Genomic DNA, 6,778 nt, shown 5'->3' with positions numbered 1-6,778 from the left:
AATCAGACTGAGCTCCCAGTACCCGAGTCAAACATTGGTAAAGCTGTTTATAGGTTGCTTATTGGCAGAGTGGTCTGCAGTTTATTATTTAGCTTATGTTTGCTCACATAGGCCGCTCAGTTCCAATCAGACTGAGCTCCCAGTACCCGAGTCAAACATTGGTAAAGCTGTTTATAGGTTGGTTTTTGGCAGAGTGGTCTGCAGTTTATTGTTTTGCTTATGTTTGCTCACATAGGCCGCTCAGTTCCAATCAGACTGAGCTCCCAGTACCCGAGTCAAACATTGGTAAAGCTGTTTATAGGTTGGTTTTTGGCAGTGTGGTCTGCAGTTTATTATTTAGCTTATGTTTGCTCACATAGGCCGCTCAGTTCCAATCAGACTGAGCTCCCAGTACCCGAGTCAAACATTGGTAAAGCTGTTTATAGGTTGCTTATTGGCAGAGTGGTCTGCAGTTTATTGTTTTGCTTATGTTTGCTCACATAGGCCGCTCAGTTCCAATCAGACTGAGCTCCCAGTACCCGAGTCAAACATTGGTAAAGCTGTTTATAGGTTGCTTATTGGCAGAGTGGTCTGCAGTTTATTGTTTTGCTTATGTTTGCTCACATAGGCCGCTCAGTTCCAATCAGACTGAGCTCCCAGTACCCGAGTCAAACATTGGTAAAGCTGTTTATAGGTTGGTTTTTGGCAGTGTGGTCTGCAGTTTATTATTTAGCTTATGTTTGCTCACATAGGCCGCTCAGTTCCAATCAGACTGAGCTCCCAGTACCCGAGTCAAACATTGGTAAAGCTGTTTATAGGTTGCTTATTGGCAGAGTGGTCTGCAGTTTATTATTTAGCTTATGTTTGCTCACATAGGCCGCTCAGTTCCAATCAGACTGAGCTCCCAGTACCCGAGTCAAACATTGGTAAAGCTGTTTATAGGTTGGTTTTTGGCAGTGTGGTCTGCAGTTTATTATTTAGCTTATGTTTTTTTTTTTTTTTTTTTTTACAATATATATCTGCCTGTTGCGATGATATATATAAGATGGCGACCCAAAACTATACCTTGGCTAACCGTGGGTTAGTGGTATGATTCGAGTGGTTTTCCGCGGACGCCATCTAGTGGACCATGCGGATACGGTGGTTTTTCCTGGAGGCCTAATAGGTATAGCGGGGATTTGGTACGTTTTGTTCTTTGTAGTCAAAAGACTGTTCGTTGGTAGCTTGTGTGGGTTTGTGCTCCCCCGCTTATGTTTGCTCACATAGGCCGCTCAGTTCCAATCAGACTGAGCTCCCAGCACCCGAGTCAAACATTGGTAAAGCTGTTTATAGGTTGCTTATTGGCAGAGTGGTCTGCAGTTTATTATTTAGCTTATGTTTGCTCACATAGGCCGCTCAGTTCCAATCAGACTGAGCTCCCAGTACCCGAGTCAAACATTGGTAAAGCTGTTTATAGGTTGGTTTTTGGCAGAGTGGTCTGCAGTTTATTGTTTTGCTTATGTTTGCTCACATAGGCCGCTCAGTTCCAATCAGACTGAGCTCCCAGTACCCGAGTCAAACATTGGTAAAGCTGTTTATAGGTTGGTTTTTGGCAGTGTGGTCTGCAGTTTATTATTTAGCTTATGTTTGCTCACATAGGCCGCTCAGTTCCAATCAGACTGAGCTCCCAGTACCCGAGTCAAACATTGGAAAAGCTGTTTAAAGGTTGCTTATTGGCAGAGTGGTCTGCTGTTTATTGTTTTGCTTATGTTTGCTCACATAGGCCGCTCAGTTCCAATCAGACTGAGCTCCCAGTACCCGAGTCAAACATTGGTAAAGCTGTTTATAGGTTGCTTATTGGCAGAGTGGTCTGCAGTTTATTGTTTTGCTTATGTTTGCTCACATAGGCCGCTCAGTTCCAATCAGACTGAGCTCCCAGTACCCGAGTCAAACATTGGTAAAGCTGTTTATAGGTTGCTTATTGGCAGAGTGGTCTGCAGTTTATTATTTAGCTTATGTTTGCTCACATAGGCCGCTCAGTTCCAATCAGACTGAGCTCCCAGTACCCGAGTCAAACATTGGTAAAGCTGTTTATTTTTTTTTTTTTTTTTTACAATATATATCTGCCTGTTGCGATGATATATATAAGATGGCGACCCAAAACTATACCTTGGCTAACCGTGGGTTAGTGGTATGATTCGAGTGGTTTTCCGCGGACGCCATCTAGTGGACCATGCGGATACGGTGGTTTTTCCTGGAGGCCTAATAGGTATAGCGGGGATTTGGTACGTTTTGTTCTTTGTAGTCAAAAGACTGTTCGTTGGTAGCTTGTGTGGGTTTGTGCTCCCCCGCTTATGTTTGCTCACATAGGCCGCTCAGTTCCAATCAGACTGAGCTCCCAGCACCCGAGTCAAACATTGGTAAAGCTGTTTATAGGTTGCTTATTGGCAGAGTGGTCTGCAGTTTATTATTTAGCTTATGTTTGCTCACATAGGCCGCTCAGTTCCAATCAGACTGAGCTCCCAGTACCCGAGTCAAACATTGGTAAAGCTGTTTATAGGTTGGTTTTTGGCAGAGTGGTCTGCAGTTTATTGTTTTGCTTATGTTTGCTCACATAGGCCGCTCAGTTCCAATCAGACTGAGCTCCCAGTACCCGAGTCAAACATTGGTAAAGCTGTTTATAGGTTGGTTTTTGGCAGTGTGGTCTGCAGTTTATTATTTAGCTTATGTTTGCTCACATAGGCCGCTCAGTTCCAATCAGACTGAGCTCCCAGTACCCGAGTCAAACATTGGAAAAGCTGTTTAAAGGTTGCTTATTGGCAGAGTGGTCTGCTGTTTATTGTTTTGCTTATGTTTGCTCACATAGGCCGCTCAGTTCCAATCAGACTGAGCTCCCAGTACCCGAGTCAAACATTGGTAAAGCTGTTTATAGGTTGCTTATTGGCAGAGTGGTCTGCAGTTTATTGTTTTGCTTATGTTTGCTCACATAGGCCGCTCAGTTCCAATCAGACTGAGCTCCCAGTACCCGAGTCAAACATTGGTAAAGCTGTTTATAGGTTGCTTATTGGCAGAGTGGTCTGCAGTTTATTATTTAGCTTATGTTTGCTCACATAGGCCGCTCAGTTCCAATCAGACTGAGCTCCCAGTACCCGAGTCAAACATTGGTAAAGCTGTTTATAGGTTGCTTATTGGCAGAGTGGTCTGCAGTTTATTGTTTTGCTTATGTTTGCTCACATAGGCCGCTCAGTTCCAATCAGACTGAGCTCCCAGTACCCGAGTCAAACATTGGTAAAGCTGTTTATAGGTTGCTTATTGGCAGAGTGGTCTGCAGTTTATTATTTAGCTTATGTTTGCTCACATAGGCCGCTCAGTTCCAATCAGACTGAGCTCCCAGTACCCGAGTCAAACATTGGAAAAGCTGTTTAAAGGTTGCTTATTGGCAGAGTGGTCTGCTGTTTATTGTTTTGCTTATGTTTGCTCACATAGGCCGCTCAGTTCCAATCGGACTGAGCTCCCAGTACCCGAGTCAAACACTGGTAAAGCTGCTTAAAGGTTGCCTATTGGCAGAGTGGTCTGCAGTTTATTGTTTTGCTTATGTTTGCTCACATAGGCCGCTCAGTTCCAATCAGACTGAGCTCCCAGTACCCGAGTCAAACATTGGTAAAGCTGTTTATAGGTTGCTTATTGGCAGAGTGGTCTGCAGTTTATTATTTAGCTTATGTTTGCTCACATAGGCCGCTCAGTTCCAATCAGACTGAGCTCCCAGTACCCGAGTCAAACATTGGTAAAGCTGTTTATAGGTTGGTTTTTGGCAGAGTGGTCTGCAGTTTATTGTTTTGCTTATGTTTGCTCACATAGGCCGCTCAGTTCCAATCAGACTGAGCTCCCAGTACCCGAGTCAAACATTGGTAAAGCTGTTTATAGGTTGGTTTTTGGCAGTGTGGTCTGCAGTTTATTATTTAGCTTATGTTTGCTCACATAGGCCGCTCAGTTCCAATCAGACTGAGCTCCCAGTACCCGAGTCAAACATTGGTAAAGCTGTTTATAGGTTGCTTATTGGCAGAGTGGTCTGCAGTTTATTATTTAGCTTATGTTTGCTCACATAGGCCGCTCAGTTCCAATCAGACTGAGCTCCCAGTACCCGAGTCAAACATTGGTAAAGCTGTTTATAGGTTGGTTTTTGGCAGAGTGGTCTGCAGTTTATTGTTTTGCTTATGTTTGCTCACATAGGCCGCTCAGTTCCAATCAGACTGAGCTCCCAGTACCCGAGTCAAACATTGGTAAAGCTGTTTATAGGTTGGTTTTTGGCAGTGTGGTCTGCAGTTTATTATTTAGCTTATGTTTGCTCACATAGGCCGCTCAGTTCCAATCAGACTGAGCTCCCAGTACCCGAGTCAAACATTGGTAAAGCTGTTTATAGGTTGCTTATTGGCAGAGTGGTCTGCAGTTTATTGTTTTGCTTATGTTTGCTCACATAGGCCGCTCAGTTCCAATCAGACTGAGCTCCCAGTACCCGAGTCAAACATTGGTAAAGCTGTTTATAGGTTGCTTATTGGCAGAGTGGTCTGCAGTTTATTGTTTTGCTTATGTTTGCTCACATAGGCCGCTCAGTTCCAATCAGACTGAGCTCCCAGTACCCGAGTCAAACATTGGTAAAGCTGTTTATAGGTTGGTTTTTGGCAGTGTGGTCTGCAGTTTATTATTTAGCTTATGTTTGCTCACATAGGCCGCTCAGTTCCAATCAGACTGAGCTCCCAGTACCCGAGTCAAACATTGGTAAAGCTGTTTATAGGTTGCTTATTGGCAGAGTGGTCTGCAGTTTATTATTTAGCTTATGTTTGCTCACATAGGCCGCTCAGTTCCAATCAGACTGAGCTCCCAGTACCCGAGTCAAACATTGGTAAAGCTGTTTATAGGTTGGTTTTTGGCAGTGTGGTCTGCAGTTTATTATTTAGCTTATGTTTGCTCACATAGGCCGCTCAGTTCCAATCAGACTGAGCTCCCATTACCCGAGTCAAACATTGGTAAAGCTGTTTATAAAACTGGTACTTGGCAGAACGGTGTGCAGTGTGTGGATGGTTCAATGTTTCAGCTATTCTCAATTTGTTTGCTTGGGCTGAGTATCCGTATCAAGAGTTGGTTTGCTTGCCAGGGTGTATTATCCAGCAGCATCAGTAAAATTTGACCTGTTTTAGGTCATGTTTTTTCATCATTGCTGCTGGTTTTTGGTTGAGCTGGCAGTTGTTTGGTAGAGGGCTGGATGTGCTTAACGGCAGCACTGGTATTGTGTAGTTAATTTTTCTTGTGTGTTGGATTATTATGGCGGGGGAGGGGTTTGGCTTTGTTTTCAGGTTGTTTTGTAGGTTAAGTCTGGTGTGCCCTTATTGTGTTAATTGATTTGTTATTAGCTGTATGCTGGCTATGTCTTGGAGTAAGCTAGGGTTGGGTTGGGTAAGCGTTTGGGTGATTGGGCCATTTGGTGGCCTTAGGGATTCGATGATTCGTTCGACTATCTGTAGTTCGTTGTTCAGGGCTCGGAGTTCATGGTTGATTTGGTTTATTCTATTTGCGCTCATTGGGAAACGAAGCGTGAAGTACCTTTCTGTGGAGTCTGGGTTGTATGGAAGGCTTGAACGTAGTGTGGTTGTTCTTTGTAGTATTTGTTGTTTGTGGTTTTGCAGTCTCTCATAGTAGTCTGCTTGTTGCAATAGCGTAAGTTGGTTATTTGTTGGAGGTGTTTGAGTAATGTATTGGCGTAGAGGTTTGATGTATTTGTTTACATGCTCAAGGTATCTTTCATGGCTTCTGGCTAGTCGGAATGGGATGTATGGTTTGGTAATTAGTTTTGTGATTTCTGTATTTGAGTGGTGGCTTATTTGGTTAGCATATTTGGTAGAGGTTTTGTCATAAGTTTCCTCGAAAGTGGGGATCTTAAGGTCACTGTGGAGAGTGCTGTTTCTAGTGAGCCAGGGGGCATTTGTGATTTTTCGGATCGTGGTTTTTTTTTTTTTTTTTTTTTTTTTTTTACAATATATATCTGCCTGTTGCGATGATATATATAAGATGGCGACCCAAAACTATACCTTGGCTAACCGTGGGTTAGTGGTATGATTCGAGTGGTTTTCCGCGGACGCCATCTAGTGGACCATGCGGATACGGTGGTTTTTCCTGGAGGCCTAATAGGTATAGCGGGGATTTGGTACGTTTTGTTCTTTGTAGTCAAAAGACTGTTCGTTGGTAGCTTGTGTGGGTTTGTGCTCCCCCGCTTATGTTTGCTCACATAGGCCGCTCAGTTCCAATCAGACTGAGCTCCCAGCACCCGAGTCAAACATTGGTAAAGCTGTTTATAGGTTGCTTATTGGCAGAGTGGTCTGCAGTTTATTATTTAGCTTATGTTTGCTCACATAGGCCGCTCAGTTCCAATCAGACTGAGCTCCCAGTACCCGAGTCAAACATTGGTAAAGCTGTTTATAGGTTGGTTTTTGGCAGAGTGGTCTGCAGTTTATTGTTTTGCTTATGTTTGCTCACATAGGCCGCTCAGTTCCAATCAGACTGAGCTCCCAGTACCCGAGTCAAACATTGGTAAAGCTGTTTATAGGTTGGTTTTTGGCAGTGTGGTCTGCAGTTTATTATTTAGCTTATGTTTGCTCACATAGGCCGCTCAGTTCCAATCAGACTGAGCTCCCAGTACCCGAGTCAAACATTGGAAAAGCTGTTTAAAGGTTGCTTATTGGCAGAGTGGTCTGCTGTTTATTGTTTTGCTTATGTTTGCTCACATAGGCCGCTCAGTTCCAATCAGACTGAGCTCCCAGTACCCGAG

Source organism: Drosophila novamexicana, unplaced genomic scaffold (assembly GCF_003285875.2).
Source record: "Drosophila novamexicana strain 15010-1031.04,08,12 unplaced genomic scaffold, DnovRS2.1 tig00001768-arrow-arrow-pilon, whole genome shotgun sequence".
NCBI classification, from domain to species: domain Eukaryota; kingdom Metazoa; phylum Arthropoda; class Insecta; order Diptera; family Drosophilidae; genus Drosophila; species Drosophila novamexicana.
Note: the sequence above shows the minus strand (reverse complement) of the source record.